Source organism: Myodes glareolus, chromosome 23 (genome assembly GCF_982192425.1).
Source record: "Myodes glareolus chromosome 23, mMyoGla1.1, whole genome shotgun sequence".
NCBI lineage: Eukaryota > Metazoa > Chordata > Mammalia > Rodentia > Cricetidae > Myodes > Myodes glareolus.
This window is the reverse complement of record NC_142048.1, coordinates 61,855,186-61,873,917: the sequence shown is the minus strand read 5'-3', so window position 1 is coordinate 61,873,917 and position 18,732 is coordinate 61,855,186.

Below are 18,732 nucleotides of genomic sequence, written 5' to 3'. Positions count from 1 at the left end.
CTAATCTCAGAAAAACCCAGTGGGTTTGGAAGGTCAGAACTCTGACATATTCTGTGTAATGTCACATGTTCATGCTGGTCCAAGACTCACTGAACAGTCTAGAACCAAGCCCAGTGTATTTCTAGAGCTGCTTCCCTACACTGAGGAGTATTGGAACAATTCTGTGGGGGAAAGTGACATTCTCATTTATCCATTGATTTTTCTGTGCTTATTTCCAGTTGTTTTATTGTGGCAATTTCTTTACTGTTAAATTTCAGTGAATTGTTGTACAAGTGTTTTGTGTCCTAGTGGTTTTGTCTTACAATCACTGTTCAAATCCATGAAAGGGAAATGGTTGAGAAATGCTAAGAATTTAAAAATTCTAAAAATTCCAGAAACTTGTTGAATATGCTGCTGAATCATCAGGCAGACTACTTGGTGAGAGATAGCATTGCTAGTGACAGGTCATAGGTAGCTTGCAGAAAAAGCCATTTCATAGCAATAAGACACAATCTCTTCAGTTTTCACTTAGCCTGAAGTAGAGCAGAGTGATTCTCGAGAACCTGTGACACTCAGATTAGAACACAGAAGGACAGATCTGTCATTCCTCTCCAGAAACTCTGTTAAACATCTGAGAAGGAAGTAAAATAGAAAAGCAGCTCTACCCCAATTTGTCTTAATTTCCACTGTCGCTTGAACTCTGATCTACAGTAAAGAAATTAAACTCAACATCTACTTCTAAGACTCTTCAGTAGGCAAACTTGGCCATAATATTGAGTCTAGGCTGCAGATCTTTATAATAAGTCGTACTTTAGAGTGTGCTGTGAGACTAATTATCTCCCCAATGAGTCACAGAGGACTATGTAATGTGCATGGAAATATAATGGTCATCCATGTACTTTACTTGATAAATTGTAAAATAGAAATGAGATACACATGGTCACCTTAATTTTTTTCCCTGAATATATTTCATAATTACACATTGAGAATGTTGCTTTAGGACAATCCATGACTTTTTTTATGGATTCCGTATACACATATCTTGTGAGGTAGGTTTATTTTGATCACCACAGTTTAATATTGGAAATTCTAGTGTCATATAGTGTGTTTAACTGCATAAACTTCACTAGGAAAATTAATGTATAAGAATAACCACAAAACAAAAGAGAACCAGTTCTTCTCTCATTACATTTCAGATGTTGTGTGCCCAGACATATCTACTAAATATTATATTCTTGTTACTCTTCACATTTACAAAGTATGAGACCAACCTATCAGAATACGGAAAGCCTATCTGACCGTCTTGTAGTCTGGGTAGTATTTAAGAAAATGCTGACACAGGTGTTTTCAAGATCTGGGTTTCAAGCGCCGATGAACTATGAGGTCCTTGGGGACATTGCCACACCTCAGACTAAAAATTGAAGTTACAGTGTTCAGTAAAAAGTTGATATTTTATGTTGGATGCTGCCCCTCCTACCAGAAAACTTGAAAAGTCCCTTCTCCCTGTGATTTATGGTCCAGTCAATCCAAGACACCTAAAGAAGGTGAGTTTTAGATAGACACACTTCCCCTTTATAGCCCACTGCATCATTGCACAATCTCAAAATACTTATCTTCCATAAAATGTCATTAACTTCTTCAATATTCTGTAAACATAGACTAACTTTAGATTCCTGGGTGCCCAGACCCAAATAATCACACAGAAACTATATTAATTACAAAACTCTTTGGCCAATGGCTCAAGCATATTCCTAAATAGCTCTTACATCTAGAAATTAATTCATTTCTACTATTTTATATTTTGCCACGAGGTTTTTGGTCTACTAGTAAGGTTCTGTTATCTTTCTCTTTCAGCAGCTACATGGTGTCTACCCGATTCAGCTTACTTTCTCCCTGTATTCAGATTATTTTTCTGCTTAGCTACATTCTGCCCCAACAAAGGCCAAAGCAGCATGTTTATTAACCAATAGTAGCATATAGAGAGGAATCCCACATCATATTCAGGGAGTTTTTGATGTTTTAGGAAGTAATAGGACTATGTGTTTGTGTTACATGTATGTGTTTCAGTGTGTAGTGATATTTCATTTGTATTTTAATGTAGCATGAGTGGGCCTGCTTGTTCGGATTTCTGTCCTGCCTGGCCCCCCAGCTGTTTAGTCCCAGAGAAAAATCACACAGAGATCTCTGTAAGTAATAAAGCTGATTGGTCCTTTAGGTCAGGCTTCTTATTAGCTAATGCTCATATCTTGATTAACCCATTTTTCTGATCTATGCTAGCCATACGGCTTGGTACCTTTTTCAGCTGTCAGCTCACATGTTGCTTCTTCGGTGATCAGGGCAGGAATGGTGGAGGGAGCTTCCTGCATCCCAGAATACTCCCAGTCTCTTTTCTCCACCCCTACTTCCTGCCTGGCTTTCCCGCCTACACTGCCTGCCTGGACAATCAGCGTTTTATTAAAATATAATTGACAGAATACAGACAATTCTCCCACACCATTTTTATAAATAAAGCTTGCCTGAAGATCAGAGAGTAAAACAGCTGCACTGGTCAGCAATACAGGAAAAGCAGTGGAGACACACATCTTTAATCCCAATAGTCATGCTAGTTTGACATAGAAACCAGGTGGTAGTAGTGTATACCTTTAATCCCAGCACTGGAGAAGAATATAAGACTGGAGGAGACAGCTCTCAGACACAGTCTCATTCTGAGATTCCAGGAGGCAGGATCACCATTTTCAGACTGAGGTAGAGGTAAGAGCCAGTGGCTGGCTATTTTGCTTTCCTGGTCTTCAGGTTGAATCCCAATATCTGTCTCTGGATTTTTATTAATTGTGCTATAATACTGTTTGTATTTGTGTGGATGTATGTAAGTTTGGGCATATTAGTCTATGCTGTTATGTGGAGGCCAAAGGTTGATTTGAGAGACTATGGTGGTTAATATTAAATTCCAATTTGCGACAAAAAAGAATCACCCTAGGAAAAGTTCCAGTTGAGAGATTATTCAGAACAGGTTGTCTGTAGGAAAGTCCAAGTGTGTTTATCAGTAACCGAATTGTTGCGGGAAGACTAAGCCCTCTGTAGGTGTCATCATTCCCTGGTTGCATATAAGTTCTGAACTATATAAGATAAAGCAAGTCAGATGCAAGCAAGCAAGTGAAGTAAGCAAATAATATAAGCATATTCATTTTTTCTCTGTTCTTGACTTTGTATATGATGAGACAAATTGCTTGAATTCCTGTACTGACTTCTGCTCAGTGGTAAATGGTAACCTTGAATTGTACGCTGAATAAATCCTTCTCTAGTTACTTTTGTCTATGGTATTTTATCACAGAAATTGAAATGAAAATTGAAGAGGTGTCTTTGTCTACTGTTCCTCACCTTATTTTTTGGAAACAGGAACTCTCACTGAACCTGGAGCTTATCATTTCAGCTAGATCAGTGGTGGCAGGGCTGGGAGGGTGAGAGAGAGAGAACTTCATGGATTCTGTCTTAGTCTGCCCCCTCCTGAAAATTATGGGATTAAAGACAATATATACCTGTTAGCTTTTATATTTGTGCAAAGGAACTGTAATCAGATATACCTGCTTCCACAACAAGCAATTTATAAGATGAGCCATCTTTACACACCTTGTTTTACAGATTCTAGATTTTAGAATCTAGAAAAAAATCATAGAAGAGTTAGACAGTAATCCCACTCTTGATTAGCAAATTTTTAATATTATTGGAATTATGGTCTTCAAACTCTGGAGTAAATAATATTCTTTACTGTCCCATTTGAAGACAGATGAATCCATATTGACTTCATAAGTGTTTGAGCAGGACACAATGCACAGAATCAAACATAAATTGTTTGATTGTAAAAAGTAATGATAATACTTCAAAATTCACTTTTGATCATGGAAGAATGAGTTTTGTATAAATTTGTGGGAAGATGTATCAAGGGATGTGTAGGAAATGAGATCAGATGACCTAATAATACTGTTAACATGTTAAATAATTTTAATTTTAATAAATTTAAGTAAGTCAAATGTGTGTAGCTTGTTAACCTCTAAGGACTTCACATTTGGAAATCTTGCTAGCTCTTGTCTTTTCCTATTCTCATGTAATTGTGTTACCTACCAATGTGTCTGTGCATATAAATGGCATTGTATGTATTGTTGTGCAATCTGCTTTAATTTAAATGTTTATTACATATTAGAACACACAGTTTTGAAATTTGATAAGTGAGTGTTTGCTATATAGAATATGATACTTAGAAATCTAGTGTAGCATTCAACAGTAATTTAACATCCTAAAGTATAATATATTACATAGAAAGTCATAATTGCCCATTTTATCTTAAACAGTATACCTAAAGGAATGCTTTTGTGCATTACACAAAATTATTCATTTAGCATAATTTATCTTTAAATCATATGTTTAAATATATTGTGAAATTTTACAAATAACCTGAAATGTCAAATTTTTCAGTTAAGAAGGAAATGTTCTCTATGTAGTCATGATATAAACTAGTCATGTGTGTATATGACAGAAAAAGTGTGGGCATATGTGCAGAAACAGATATTTGCGTATTTGCCTGTTCAATTGTGTGCATGTGAGAAACAGTGAGAGTGTGTGCATGTAAAACACAATGTGAGAATGTGAGAAAGATGCAAAAATATTATATGTGTGTGTGAGTGATTGATAGAAAATTTGCATTTGTGTGTGTGTATGTGTGTGTGAGTGTGAGAGAGAGAGAGAAAAAAAGAGAGGGGGAAAGGTTTTTGTTGAAAAGAGATGTTTGTATGTCTATGTATGCACATGTTTTGTGCGTGTGTGTGTGTGTGTGTGTGTGTGTGCGTGTGTGTGACATCTGTGGTGTGCTATGAGGTGTATGATGTGGAAAATGTATTTATATTTCAACTACTTTTTCTCATCCTGAGTTAAGCAAATAATATATAACAATCTCATGGGAATAATTAAGAGGTACAAAAATTGTTTAGCAATGAATATATGTGCTTTGAATTATTTAGTTAAAATAAAACATTTCTTATAGCCAAAACTTGTGTTTACAGGGCATGCATTAAAGGAATCACACAGTTAAAAATATCCCTATTTAAAAAATATTCAATACTGATTTAAAATCAAGCAATATAAAAACATAAAGGTTTTATTTATATATGGTAGAAACATAGAAAATATGTTCAAATGTACATTTACCTGTCCAGATATACACAAGGTACATGAGATTTGCTTTAGTGCTAAATAATTCTATGTATTTTCGTTTAGAATATGTATTTTCTTATTAACAAACCCATGCTTCATACTCTATTTATGACTTATATCATGTTTCTATGTTTTTAGATAAAACAATTTTAAATTTACACAAAAGTTTCTGCAAATTTGTTTTTTCTTCTAAGAAACATTTCTTTATTACTAATGCTACACATTTCTATTAAAAATAAGATAATATTATCTTTTATTTAAAAAGATAATAATTTTAAATTATGTCTGTTTTAATTGTGAATGTTAGATATAAGAAGTTATTTGCATTATTGCATTCTAACCATGATTATTAGTTAAACAGAGATTGTCAATATACTGTGCCTCTGTTAAAAAAAAAAGTATCTAGGTGCTTTGCAACAATGGCATGCCCAATTCAGATACCAAAGCGCCCAAATTTCAATCTCTAATGCCACAGGAGATAACTAATTGTTTATCCATGTTTGCTGATGTATGTATCTAATTTTTGCATTTGACAGTAGAGGCAGGGTGACTATCATTCCTGGTCATCCTTAGATGGATACCAAGTTGAAGACCAGCCTGGGCTACAGGATAAATGGTTTTAAAAGTCAACAAATACTGTTTGTCGATTTTTAGTGTGATTACTATAATAAAGATAGGTACTCAAAATATTCTCAATCTATGCATGACTCTAACATGATTTTTCTAAAGCTTTTAGTGTTAATGCAAATTTCAAGGCATTTATTAAAAGTGAAGTGAATCAGACAACATGACAGTAATATTAAATTAATTTTGCAATGCCTGGTTTTGGAATTAGTTCTAATAAAGATTTTTCTAAGAGTAGAAAAAATATGTAATTTAAATACTTTAAAGGTATCTTAAGCATAGAATCATATATAAGAGATGTTTTCAAAACTTCATATAATATCTTTCAGAAACATTGTGGTTCATTTGAACCATGTAGAAATTCACTTTGCAATATGATAGTACAGTTCAAATAATCATTAAATAAAGTTGATGATAAACTTGAAACTGCTATAGATTTTAAAAAGTCATTCCACATTTAAATATCCCCAGAGTTTGTTTTATCACTTTGTCCCGAGAGACAATTCCTGTCTTAAGGCCTCAACTATCACTGAATTCTGGATGACTGTCAACCTCAATTTCCTCTTTATTAACTGGGAGTGGTTCAGGCTTTCTGATGTCAATCTGGGCATTTCTTCCCCAGCCTTGATATTTACATCCTGTAAGTACTTGTAAACAATTACCATATCCCCTACTTAGTTGTCTGTTAGCCAAGCTCAACAGATTGAGATCCTTTAATCTTTTCTCATAAATCAATCTCTCCACTCCCTTAATTACTCCTGATGTTCAGTGCTGAACATCTTCCAACCTGCTCATCGTATTTCTAGTACACAGCTTCCCAGAACCAAAGCATTTCTGTAATGGCTTCAAGTGAAAATTATGCTTATTCAATTGAAATAACCACAGCAGAAGATGTTTTCCTCAGCATTCTGCTTTCTGTGCTGCTACACAGAGGGGAAACATGTCCATAGAATCCTCATTATCACATGTGTTCCTGGTTTACTCCTTTTGGCCTCGTGCCAAACCACAGGGCTAGAAAATGAGAGAAGACCAATGGCTTTTAGATTGTACTGGATGGACAAGAAGCATGTCCATCTAAGGAGAAAAAAAAATCAAGATACTGTTGCCTAACATAAGGAGGAGAATGAATTACGTTTCATATACGTTTCACCAAGATTTTCTCTCCCAATACTACACTCTGACACACCCCTTTCCCCTCACCAGAATTATTCATATGTGAACTTATTCTCTATTCCAGTCTTTGCAGTGGTGGTAGGCATATAAATCTAACAGGATTCACACTAACATTGTACTTAGTATGATCTTAATCACAAACATTAATAATGTTAAAGGAAATGGGAAGGAGTAAAGTCAAACCTAGTATGGGCCTTCTAAGTAGAGGACAGTGTACTTGCTCCTTGTGTCCTGTAGAGCAGACAAAGGAAGCTAAGACTGAATTTGTGCAAGAGGTATTCTGGACCGGGACCTCTTACCACCAATAAAGGATGAATTAAAAAGGCGTCAGCAGTCGTGATTTCATATAGTTAATCTGCTTTAGAGATGTTTGCATGCAGAGAACAACATACAGTGGGAAGCCATCCCTAGTGGAGACATCTACATCGCAGCATCTGCATCTGTGACTCAGAGAAGACCATAGAAGAGGGAATGGAAAGATTATCAAAACACCAGGAAGTCTGCTGTGTAGACATACAGTGGGAACCCAACCCTAGTGGAGACATCTACATCACAGCATCTGCATCTGTGACTCAGAGAAGACCATAGAAGAGGGAATGGAAAGATTATCAAACTACCAGGAAGTCTGCTGTGTAGTTTCCTGGAAATAGCAGCTTAAAGAAGAGTTGAACAATGGCTTTATCAATGGACATGTTAACATGGGAGATAAATTTTCTTGAAGTTCCAACCCTGTGCAAAGAAAAATTACCTTCTCCCAGGGATTACCTTCTTACCTTATTGTTTGTCTAAGTCAAAGTGGTCATCTTTGATCCATATACCAAATGCCAACAAAAATGGCTCATACATATACATGGAAATAATAATCAATGAAAAAGAGGCTATCAATTTGATAGTGTGAGTCATGGGAGTGTTTGATAGAGGGTAGACGATAGAAGGTAGCTGGGACAGATTAAAATGACAGGGGAAGTGTTGGAATTTTATTTCATTTCAATGTATTTTGTAAAAAGATTGAAAATTGAATGTTTCAAATCATTAAAGAGGTTAAATTTTTCATAGTACATGCCTGAAAACCAGTATGTAATTTAACTGAAAATAAATAAATGGCAACAATAGGTAATGACCAGAGAATAAATCAGAGCTATATTAATGCTTCCACAGGTAAAGTCTGAGAAGACAGCATGCTCTAGGTTTCTTTGATCCTCTGTTGTGCTCATAACTAGAGTTATCTGGAAGGAGGGAACCTCAGTTGAGAAGATGCCTTCATAAAATCAAGCTGAAACGCATTTTTATATTTTAATCTGCAATTTTCTCAGCTCCTCTGCCCTTTTTGACCATCCCCTTTGACCCTCACCCATGGCCCCCATGCTGCCAATTTACTCAGAATATCTTATCTTTTTCTACTTCCCAAGTTGATTAGATCTATGTATGTCTCTCCTAGGGTTCTCATTGTTGTCTAGGTTCTCTGGGACCATGAATTGTGGGCTGGATTTCTTTGCTTTATGTTTAAAAACCACTTATGAAAGAGTACATGTAATTGTCTTTCTGGGTCTGGGTTTCCTCATTCAAAATGATGTTTTTTAGATCTATCCATTTGCCTGCAAAATTGAAGATGCTATTATTTTCCTGCTGTGTATACTCGTTTGTGTAAATGTACTACATTTTCCTTATCCATTCTTTGGTCAAGGGGCATTTAGGCTGTTTCCAGGTTCTGGCTATGACAAACAATGCTGCTGAGAACATAGTTGAGCACATGTCTTTGTGGCACAGAGAGATGGCTCAGCCGTTAAAGGCTAGGCTCACAACTAAAACCCCAAGAATTCTATTGGAAAGAAAAGAAAGAAAACTACTAAATTGTATAATTTTAGAATTACTATATCTTATTAAATGACAAGTAAAGCAATACTACAGGGTACAAGCTCCTTATAAAGTCTATTAGATTATTATTATAGCAATTATACTGAAGTTAAACCATAAAATAACTGTAGATAAATTTACCAGATGACATATATAGGGTTAGATTATAAAGCTGAACTGGTATTGATAGAAATTAAATAGTAACTAATTTAATATGAATATATTACTGTAAATAAACATTAAATAAATTAGTCTTTCATGATAGTTACTTGAACAATGAGATAAAACTGATGCAACTATCAAATACATAGCTGATACAATTACTTAATTTAAGTAATATTCTAATAAAAATCATGCTAGGGTTAGTTTTCATTTGACTAGGACTATATTACTTTATAAAATAAAAAGTAAGAAAGCATAATGTTTTTTAGAATTATAAATATTATTAGGTATGAATAAAAATTTCAACCCTAAATTCCAAAGACAATTTATTATTATAGTTTTTGGATAAAACTTTTACCTAAATATGATACCTTGTTTAATCAAGCCTTATATAAAACATACTGCTTCAGCTGGTGATACAATAGAATTTAAATGAACAATACATTGATTTTCAACAGTAATAAAAATATGAAGAAAATTAAAATTAACCTAAGAAGATAGGTTCAAGGAAACATGGATAAAATCAATAATGCCTTGTTAAAGGTCAATAAGAAAAGTTTTATGGACAGTTCTTGTATTAGGTTAATATATGTGAAGAAACAATAACATAGAAATCAAAATACCCCTCAAGTACCTTTTATAATTCAATTCAAATATAAAATAATAATGAAAAGTGATTATTTTACACTAAAAGCATAATATGAAAAATTACTTTCAAAAGAAAAATGATATTTATATGAGTCAAAGTCTCAAGAGATATCAGAGACACCATCATTATTAAAGTGAAGGAATTATGGTTTGCTGTACTCAGAAATGAAGACAGAGAGTAGAGTCTACATAACATTGGCTGAAACAGCAGGCATTATCGCTTGATAAGACTTAGTTTCTGAGTAATGTTAAAAGAGTAAGTGAGTCATTGTGTACTCAGCCTTCAGTTACTAGGATGTTTGGACTTAAAGGCATATTTTAAAGAGATTGCTTGCTAAATAAAATATTTGTAATTTATAAATTAGATTGCTATTACATTTTCCTGAGATTTAAACAATGCTGAGCTTCTCATACTGCGCAAAAGAAATGGAGTGGGCATGATAGCTCAACCAAAATTCCTGTACCATGCATGACAATCTGAGTTTTATTTCAGAATCCCCCATGATAGGAGTAGAAAATTGAATCTTCCACATTTTCCTTTGAACTACACACACAAGCATGCACACACAAATACACACACACATACACACACAAACACACTCTCACACACATTACCTCCCATTTTTACATCACCCCTACCCTCAAATAAATATTCAATAAACAAACAAAACATAACTTAAAATTAAAATATGTTTCATGACTTTGCCACAGCATAGTAAAATACAGGCATATTTTTATTGGTGTGTAATTTCTTTATAATTTATCTCTATATTGATTTTCATAAGTACTACTTCTGTTGAAAGTAGAATGATCTGCTTTCTTGGGTCTATTTTGTTGTTATCCCTCTCATTGGGGCTGAAGGAATTTTGATGCCCTTGAAATAAGTAACACCAATATCAGTGGCCTGTGCTTTCGTCCTGCGCAGACCTCCGTTTAAAGCTCAGGTTTGTCTTCTGTCAATTTTTGAAGACCTTTAATGTAACTTGACCTTTGAAAATTGTTCAAAATAATTCTCTGAAACTTTTCCCTTTTTAAAATAGAAACCTTAGGAAAAAAGATGGGTATAAAAAATAGCAATCACCATGAATTCAATTCTTGTTTTCTGACAAAACTGCATGTAATCAGCACCTTTGAATTAACTGTTTGGTGTGTTTTAAAATGTCATTTTTCTTGTATTGCATAAGGCTACTTTATTTGTAAATAAAGTATATGTTAACTATTTAAATCATGCTTATTTACTGGACTAGTTACAATCTGTATTGAGTATAAACAGCAGGTATTAACTTGTTGAATATATCTTAGTTTTGTCTAACATACACAAAAGAATTTGTGATTCATAGATAAATGTATTATGAACTCAAATTTAATTCATCTCAAGCCATATGTTTCCACTTAATTAGGGTTCAAAGAGCATTGATCCAACTTTGCTAAATGGAAAACACTAATTCTTCTTTGGTGTAATCTGTTTCCTCATTCCTACCTACCATGAAAAGCCTCCTTTGTGCTGCTTAAGAATGAAATATTATTCAGGCAGATTCTGTGGGGATGGAATAATATTAATGCTAAGTCATGAACATAAATCAAAAGCGGTAATAAAATTAATTTTGGAGTGAGATGCTATCTGAGACAATACTATGGTAATGAGAATGATGTCATTGATGGTATATGTAATTCATTTTATGAATATCAGAATGTGTGTATATTGTGCCGGTATGGACACATGTGTGAGTGCACATGGGAAGGTTAAGGAGAAAGTTTTCTTAAAGGTAATTTTAGAAAGGAAAGTTTTAGAAAAGCTTTGACAAAGAGGATCTTATTTACCGGAATTTTTGAGAGTATACCACAGTGATGACATACAGTCCAGAACTTCAAATTGGAAAGGTTGCAAACTCTAGTGTATTAGGCACATGGCAATAAATCCATACTGCACAGGGAGTCAGGTGTTTGGCTTCAAACATGTGGGAAATCCTCCACATTTCTGATTTCCTGTGCTTAAATGAGGAAAATTGTAAAAAAAAAAAAAAGGTTTAATATCTAACGTAGAGCAGATATTAATTAACAGTATAGTAAAAAATCTTGCTTTTAATCATTTATCTCTCTGTCTATTATCTATCTATATCTCTATTTATCAATTTATCTATTTATTCACATCTTAATTTTAGATGAGAGAAATCTACAGATTCTCCTTCATGCCAAAATTACTCATTCAGTGAAAAGCTCACAAAATTTACATTATATTTATGGCTTCGTTAACATAAAATGGCAACTAAAATACTATCTCCAAAGATATTTCTATGAACTATTAATCAGGCTTTCAAAGGTGTGGTATCCACTGAAAACCAAGAAGGATAGTGCTCATCTTGTGTTAGTGAGTGTAGTGAGGAGCTACGGGCAGGCCTGCTTTTCTCCTCACCCGGCTCCCGCACGGCTAGCTTAGTCCCAGAAATAATAACACACAAGTTATATTCATTTAAGCACTGCCTGGCCCATTATCTCTTAGAGAGTTAGTTACTGACTAACTCTCATATCTTGATAATAACCCATTTCTAATAATCTCGTGGTAGCACCACGAGGTGTGGCTTACCAGGAAAGATTCAGCATGTCTGACCTGGTGGCTGGCTCCATGGCATCTGGCTCATAGCCCTCTTCCCAGCATTTTGTTCTGTTTACTCCACCTACCTAATTTTCTGTCCTATCAAGGGGCCAAGGCAGTCTCTTTATTGACCAATGAAAATAACACAATAGACAGATAACCCTCCTCCATCAAGTGAGAGAGAAGCAATGATTAGATCACACAGGACCAAGCTAGCTCTCCTAAAGTTGGTCCACTAATGCTGAAAACCGTTTCAGCGCTGCTGTGGCTTTGCATTTAGCTTCTCTATTTTAGGCCCTCCCTTCTTCACCACAGGATAATTCAACAACTGTACATTTTAGGAAACTGTTGCATTCTCAGCTTTAGAGTAGAGAGATAACCTGGAGAATAGAGAAAACTGAATTTACAAATAAAATTCTGGAAACAAAACAAAAATTCATGATGTTCCAAAGATCATATGAAAATGCTAGACCAAAACCTCTTGCCTGCTAGATGCCATATTCTCCCACATGATACGGCGAGTTCTTCATTTTTATATACATCAGAATATGTACAAGTGTGAAAGAAGCACCTCACGCTATAGAAAAGGCCAACAGTCTCAACGTTACTGTAATTTATGCCTTATCTGTAAAATGAGAAGTCATTATTGGCAGTAAAATTCCATGTTCCACTTTATAAAACATTTCCTATAAAACATCTTTTATAAAGGTACTCAACAAAAATGGAATGATCCTTCAATCTTCAGTTAAGATTTATATTCTTATTTATTACAAAATTCCTCAATGATTTTCTGTTGTATTGACTACAACTCATGCCAAAGATGCCTTTGGCAAGAATTTGGAAATTTTTCTTATGTAAGGAGTGTTTTATTTATTGTAGGAGATTCTCACACAGTAATGTACTTGTGGAATATTGTTAGCTTTAGGCTTTCTCCAATTCTGGGCAAACTCGGCTCCCAAGATCCCAGAGCAATTTTTACATAAAAAGAAAGAAGGTCATTGTAGAGACCAAAGTAGTAGTGATTCTGTATGAAGTCAGAATTGAATGTAGGAAGAGTCTGATACCATGAGGGGCATGATATTCAGACTACTATCGACTTGTCAGGCTGGGGAGGAGGGTAAGCAAGCCATAAGTAGGGAGAAAGAGATCACCATGATCTCCAAGGTCATCAGTGACAGAAACATGGAAGCAATAACACAAGGGAATACTAGCCATAATTCCCTGGCAATGAGTCATTACTGCTGTTTTTATGTTGTGGTTTATTTATGATTAGAAAGACATGTATCATGTTTTTTGTCAATGATAGGTATCCCCAGACCATGAACTAAAATGTACTTATTTACAATTCCTCAGTCATTAATTTATAAGTCACTTTCCAAGGTAAATTCCTAAGCTTTAACATCAGGATGATGTAGTACTGCAATCCTGGAGCAAAGGTTCAGAGGTGGAATGACTGATTTTAAAGTCAGCCTAAACTGTAGAGTGAGTTACGGAACAATGTATTCCAAAGGGAGACTTTATCTTAAAAAAAAAAAATGAAAGATAAACTTTATTGCTTAACATTGTAGCTCAGCACTTATCCACAGATTCTGATGTTACTCAAATTGTGATAGTTGAACCACTTCCTTTTTCTTTAGTTGAATCATAAGAAATTCACTTAAAAACTGTTTTGTATTAATGAATAAGAAAAAATGTTTTGGTTAGTCATGTGCATTGATATAATCTAAAATATCAGGAATGTTTTCAACAGTTTTGTTACTGAAATGTTTTACACTTTCCAAAAATATATTGTTTTTATATTTTTCAAAGGTTATATGGCAAACTAAAAGAGACAGAACTTGATCCCTTGATTTCTCAAGATATATACAACACCACGACAGCAACTGAGGAGTCTATGGAATTCAGGAGGTTTTTCTTGAACTAAAGTCCCATAGTTCTTCTCTCTTTCTTATGGATTGGTTTAATTACATTGTCAGATTTATAAAACTTCTGTCCCTATAAATCCTACCATCCTTCTCTCCTCTTTGTGGTGCAGCGCTCACCATTCTCACATAGAGGGCAGATTTGTCCCTCTGAATTGAAGACTCTGCCACAACTATAGCTTCCCCAGACACATAAAACTGAGCAGATTCCAAAACATTATAATAACATTTGTCTCTGATGCTGATGAGGGCCAACACATATTAATTTGTCATTTGCTGCATATTTATCAACCAGATTGCAGACTATTTCTACACTAAGGCAGTTAAAACCCTTTATTAAAAATGATGCCTTTGAAATCTAATTTATTTTTGCATGTATACATTTTTGTCTAATTTTTTATGCCACACAAGCTAATAATGTTTCAAAATCTTAAACTGGAATGGTAGACTTTACAAATCTATCATATTTTTTATTAACTTGATTTGTATGCAATTTTATATCCTTATATTTGCTTTTAGAGTCTTGACTAGTCTAATGTATATACTTACATTATAACAGTACATCTTATATATATAGTGTATATATATATGCATTAGAGTATCTGTATGTATAAAACCAATGGTAATAGCTAGGTAGATACTGGCATTAATCATGATGATCATAATCTCATGGAGTTATGTCCCAGACCTTTATGATAGGGTATTATCAAGAAATTGGGTGGCAAAAAATGTATTAAGGTAAGTGGCCAAACAAATATTTTAACAGCTTTTCATGTCTCATTCAGAGAAGGTAAAGTATATGGGAAAAGTCTGTGTTTAAATCTGTTCCCATGCCAGTATCCACTGAACTGTCAATTCTGAGTCTTTAAAAAGGAAATATAAGATTAAATGTGAATTGCAGATCACGAGGTAGATGGTGTCTAATTTGTGTTTACTTTGACAAGAGTCACAAACAACGTTGATTTTTGACTTCCCCAATGAATGTATTCACACGGACATCCTGCACATGTGACACATTCTCTCTTGAACCCGTTGTAGTATGAATGCATTGTTACAGTGGCTATATGTGTCCTAAATATTTAGAGATAGAGGCATTGTTTACTCTGGGTATAAAACATGATTAGGAAATACTACAATGTAAACATTCAAACTCATAGTTCAATAAATAAGTACTGCAAGAAACCCATGAGATTTCCAAGCTGGAATGTCCATGGAAAAAGTTCGCAGAAAAGAAAGACCTTGTAAATAGCATCTCACAAAAAGGATTTGGCCATAAATACAGCTTCTGGCTCAGTCATTTCACCAGTCCCCTTTATTCTTTTGTGTCACTCCTCTGTCACAGAATAACTGCGTTAGCTCGCAAAGCTCCACAGATGGTGTGTTTGAAGCAGAGACGTTCATGACAGTTCCTTCTGAAAGCCCAGACTCTGAGATCCATGTATCCGTATATCAATAACTTTTCATATTGCTCTTCTTGGTTTGAGGCACCTAGTTTTGAACTGGTTCTTTACTGGGTGCTTATGTCTACATGTTTTCTTTTAATATGAAAATAATATTTTATTGTTTAACTGTCGTGCTGGATACTCCAACAGAGCCCTTTTAACTTAATTTAAATGTTTGAAACTTTTAATATGTGATTTTTTCTTGTATTATTTTATTTATTTTATGATGAACTAAGAGAAAAATACAAGATATTTAAATGGAAAAAACAAGATGTAGAGGTGAAAGGTTCCACATTACATAATACAAATATATGCTATGATTACTTCGTAGTTAGACCGAAGACCAATTCAGTAGCACATAACACTGCTAACTTTATCTCTTTGAACAATAAATTATCCACAGTAGTTCAGGGTACCATGATACTGAACTATATTTTTACAGTTTTTCAGCATTAAAATAAAGAATATTTGGTGATTAGTTTGTATATCTATTTCCATATATATATAATTATTTATATGGTTATTGGTGTGCATGTATGTGTGAATGCACATTTGCATGTATGGGATGCAGGTATATGTATACATGTGTGTGTGAGAATGTGCAAGAGCAAGGTTGACATCAGAAGTCTTTCTACCTTATTCCCTAGGTCACAGTCTCACATTCAAACCTGGCATTATTTCTAGTCTGTCTAGATAGATTGCTCCAGGAATGTCCTGTTTTCCCCTTATAAATGATGAAATTACAAATAGGCCACTAAGTTCACCTGGAATTTATATTGGTTACATGAACCAGATGTTTGGTCTTCACACTTTCACAGCAAACATTTTCAACAGTGACACATATCCTCAGGCCTAATTTGTACATCATACATTATGTGATTGCATGACAATCCAATAATATTAAAAGACATTAAATGAGAATTAATGAATAGATATTTATTCCTCAAATCATTATTTCATCATTTTCATACTTTATAACTTTTGTAAGTTAGTATTTTTATGTATTGATCGCTTTTTTATTACTTAGACCAAATACTTAGGAAATAATCAAAGGAAATATTATTTTGGTTCATTGTTCACAGTTTGAGAGGTTCCATAGTCGCTTAGACCCATGAATCATGTGCTTGGGCAGAACATCATAGCATTGGATAGGTGTGGAAAAACACTTGTTCCCATCATGGTGGACCTCAAACTGAGAGAAAGTGAATGTGAAGAGCCAGGAATAAAACAACCGCCAGCAAACAACCAAAAATGGCCCACTTTCTTGAACTTGACCTTCCCTGTTATTGTTTCTAATTTTTCTATAGTAGCACCTCACCTGGGGACAAAGAGTTGAAAAGGAGGATATTTCTTGTTCAAATCATAACAATTTCTGTGGGAATTGCTACCCTGAGTTATATTTCCCTGCCCCTATTTGAGGTGCTTATCTGAAAGAATCTTAACTTCCCTCTGCTCCTGGAGTTGGATGAGGAAGTTTGAGTGCACATGATTATTCCTTGATCCCTGCTGGGGTCAGATGACAGTCCCTACTGGGGACAGGTGAAGGTGGAGTGCATGTGATCAGTCCTTGACCCCTACTGGGGTCAGGTGAGAGTTCCTCCTTGGGTCAGGTGACAGTCCCTTCGCAGCCCCCTCCCCATTTGGTGCCATGGTATAAAAGCTAGCCCCAGCAGAACAATAAACGAGCTGCTGTTTCACCTCAACCTCGTGCTCTGTGAATTTCATTCAACCTGGACACCCTCCGCCGAGACTCGAGACTCGTGGTTCCAGACCGTGCTGGCTCGGTAAATTTCTATGGCAAAAAAAAAACTGTAATAGAAATCTATGAAGACAAAGATAGGGAATATACTTTTAAAAATCTTGCTTCCTATGCAGATAACTTGTGACATGATAGCACTTGATAAAATTTTCCTTTCTCAAAACTTTGTTAAGTTTGTGGCTCAGAATCCAGGAGTTGCTGCTGAATACACACTGTTTTGAAAGGTTTCCCAGTTGTTCATCTAACAAGGTACCCATTGCAGTGGTCGATGTGATTGGTTTGTCTAATCTTTCTCATACAGTGCTTAGAGTTTTATCTGAGCTATCTGAGAAGTCCAGCTGAATTTCTGACAAAATTCAAATTAAGAAATGGTAAAACTTATCTTTGAACCCAGGTTGGCATCTGAGATAAGTTTTATATACTAGAAGGTTAACAACAATGACAACAACAACAACAAATCTAGTTGGAACGTAACCAAACTTCAGAACAACAACAGAACATTCATTTGCTTGGGTATTTACTAAAGTAGCACTCAGGACTTTGACATCATTACAAATCGAAATGTCAACACTATGAATTGTATTTAGAATGAGTAGGCAGCCAGTACAGACGCTAGAGCACAGCTGGTGTACGCTGTACAAATCCAGTGACCTTAAGCATTGCCACTGTTGTTCTGTTCCAGCTGGGCTCAGGGTGGCACTCCATATAATTATCCCTAGGCAGATTATTGTAATTAGTTCTCAATCATTTATGGTCCAAACTTCAGAAAATCAGAAGAAATAAAATATGCCATATAGTTTAATAAAAGCCATGGATTGCATAGAGAAATAATTCTAAGCAGTTCTATCTAAGTTTCTCAAAATTTACAAAGTAATATTAAATATAATACTTTGTATATTATCTACATACTTACATGTTAACACAGCATCAAAATTGTTATCTAGTTTGGTGTGAATTTTATGAATCAAAAAACTATAGTTTTAAATGTTGTTCTTGTTTTATTACTTTCTGGGAACCATTTAAATTAACCTATGGCTTAGTCAAAAGTTTAAATATAAACTATATTTTTCCAGGATAATAAATATTAAATTTAGTTTCTGGTAATATAGTATATTTATTTGTAAAAATAGTTTATATGTAAATTTATTAATAGTTGCATTGCCACAAATATCATATAACAACAAATAAAAAAGGGAGAAAAGTTGGACTATATCAAATGAATTCTTTCCACCTTCTATTACATCATTAGAATAATCAAAACATATGTTTATCTTCAAAGGTTACTTTTACCCCTTCCCCCAAGAAGTGGTGGGAACTACACCTGCTAAACAAAACCTTAAGCAAAACCAAGTACTGTGGATAGATGTGTTT